Here is a 3,034-nt window from a genome sequence, read left to right on the forward strand (position 1 = left end):
AGCTTTCGATGCGCGGTCCGCCCGAGTGTACTTTCGAACTGCACCGGAATCGCCGCTCGCTTAAAACACGCTGTTGTAACCCTAGCCGGCGTAAATGAATTACTAAATCGGATGAAATAGGCGAATTAAGGTCAATTTACCACTAAACAAAACAAAACAAAAAAGAAGCCCAATACAGATCCACAGTCGAGTCGAGCAGTATCGCACTGGCTGCACACGAAAAAAGGGAGACGGCAGGCCGGGAGAGTGAAACGAGGTTAAGATTATTTAGGAAAAACCTAAACGCGGGTAAGGTGCGCAGTGATTCGCATCGGATTCGACTCATTAAAGAGAGTGGAAGCGTGGTTTGTGAGGAAGGAGGAACCCACATTTCGGTTGAGATAGTTTTTCCACGTACACTTTTTGCTTCTCTCCTTTCCCCACTCCTTCCACACATTTTAGAAATTGCCCCACTTCCAGCGCGATGGCGGTGCTTTAGCTCGTTAATCGGTAAGCTCGAACAGGGAAGTAATGATTGAGATTGAGCGATCGCGACGTTTGGAAAAATTGCGGCTCATTTTTTCTCTCTCTCCTTCTCTGCTGCCTGGCCAGTGCAGGCGGGTAGAGGAAATCGCTGAGACTGCGATTGCACCACGCCAGCCGGTACCATTGGTTTTCGTAAGGGCCCGCACTTAATGCCGCAGCAAGGTCGAGAAGTCCCGGTTGATAGAGTTACTAATTTGTCAATCACTTTTCCCCTAGCGCCCTCGATAACGACCATCATTATAAGCTGTCCGTGAGTGACGGATTGGTCAAATCAGAATCGATCAATCGCCACGACCAAATTGGTAGCAAAATTTCTCCCGAAGCAGTCCCAGGAATAGCGCTAGCCGGGGCTCGGGTAATCTGTTTGGAGTCAAGCGCCGGGCAGGACTTATCGGCGGAGGCTGATCGGTGATTCGGTAGAGAGACAAAAGTATCCAGTGCTGCAGCAAAAGTGAAACCAAGTGGTCATGTCATACGAGTGTGAAACTGAAGTTGGCCCCCTTTTTTCTAAAGCGATCTGAAATAACGATGCCGAAACGAAATGGTAAGGGGAATAAAACATAAATCGATCGTAAGTCCAATAAACGGATCGCCTAAAACGCCATTCATTTACGGCTGTGGTGGTTCGTTTCGGCAGCTTGGGCCTGAACGCCAGTTTGAGTCAATCCAATTTGATGCAGAGATCTTCAAGTTAATCGGTCCGTTTTCCTTCCCTGGTAGCTTTGGGGGGGCAAACGCGCCGACGGTGTGTCACCGGGAAAGGGCTGAAGTGAGTTGGGCATGTGTTTCTTTTTCTTTCAAAAGCTAGCTTAATCTTTCAGCCATGAATTGGGAGTAGAGCTGACGCTAATGCTCACTAGGCGCTGGCTTCGGGGGTTTGTGGGTTGTATGAGCATTTGCAATTGACCTTACTTACCCATGCCATGTATCGATGCCCAAGTGATAATCACTCGGTGCTTTAGGGTTGATTAGTTCGCAGGCAAGCATATTTTCACCTCATCACAGCCCAACGCCCTTTCGAGGGCGCTCATTTAGTGCGGAGCGTGCAATTGAAAAGAAAAAAAACTGTCATAAAAATGCCCCATAGGCTGTAGTTGCCATCCAGCCGTGTTGCCTCACCGAGCCAACCTCAGATCACAATAATCAAGCGTGCTCGATCATGGCAATCATTTGTGGACTGCCGGCTGCCGTATGTCGAAGTCGCCGGGCAAACGTATCGCGCAAGGTGCCATGCCACACGCGGCTGCAACACGGCGGTTGCCTCAATCCTGCTCGCGATTCCAATTAATCCAACATCCAGCAAAACCAATATATCGTTGCAGGTTGGTGTTTTCGCTTTCCGTCCCCCCTTCTCGCGAACCGTTTCAGCTGAACTGCCGTATTTCTCAACGGTAAACTTACCTTTAGCTGGGTCCAATTTTTGATTTATTTTACACACAGCGACACGGAAAGCCATAAAATACGAGAGCATACGAAATCGACGCAACTATACCGAAACCGTGCTAATCCATCTCGATGTGTATCGGTGCTCGCCCAGGCGAATGGGTTTGTCATCCAGGCTCGATCGGTGCCGATCGGTGCGGTAGAAGATAGATGCGATTTTACGTTTGCTTTGGCCAATTGGTTTGGATTGGATTTTCCCGGAACTGGGCGATGAGTTGTAAAATTTCCACAAATTAGGAAACGCCTTAACTATGTAAAATGTGATCTTGAGTGCGTTTACTTCTTCTTCAATAACAGCAAACTTTTGATCGATGAAACAGAGACAATTAAAAGCAGTTGGTTGAGAAATTGTGAACGCAAGTGGAAGTTGAAGAAGCGAGTGAAATTCAATTGTTGCACGCGTAATGGCTTTGAGTACGTACGGACACATTTAAATCAATTTATTTAGTCAAGAGTATAGCTGGGACATCAAAAGCATTTCACAAGATGTTGAATAATGTGTCCAATAAAAGAAGCCATGTGTCTTATTGCTGTAAAAAAGAACAGTGAGTAAACCTTACCTCAATTCGAACATTTCCATTTCTCTCATTTGCGGCATGACCGAGATGTGTGCCTTATGTTTACAAACAAGCATCAAAATGAGAACCTCTGAATCAAACGTGACACGCATCTTCATTTAGTTTGTAGGTAAGATTGAGTTTTATTTCTTCATCTTTATGCGTGACCATATTAATACATTTATATAGATGAGTTTTCCCTTTTCCGCTCGAGAAGGGTGGTCGGAAGAATTGCTTACTAAGTTAACAATGTCTGGCTTAAACGCTACTCTACCACGCGCGAGCTGCTTTACACCTTTACATTCTACATCGTCGTTTATCTCAAGCTTGAAGCTTTCTAGGCTTGTGTTTGTGTGTACTTAAGTATGTTGTTGTGTTGCGTGTGTGTGTGTGTTATTATATGTGTTGTTTTATTTTACAATACTTTCATAATATTAGAATAACGTTAGAAACGACAGCCGAACAGATTGAGAGTGGAAAAGGAATAAAAAATGGAAAAAAGCATTTTC

This window comes from Anopheles coluzzii, chromosome 2, assembly GCF_943734685.1.
Source record: "Anopheles coluzzii chromosome 2, AcolN3, whole genome shotgun sequence".
NCBI classification, from domain to species: Eukaryota; Metazoa; Arthropoda; class Insecta; order Diptera; family Culicidae; genus Anopheles; species Anopheles coluzzii.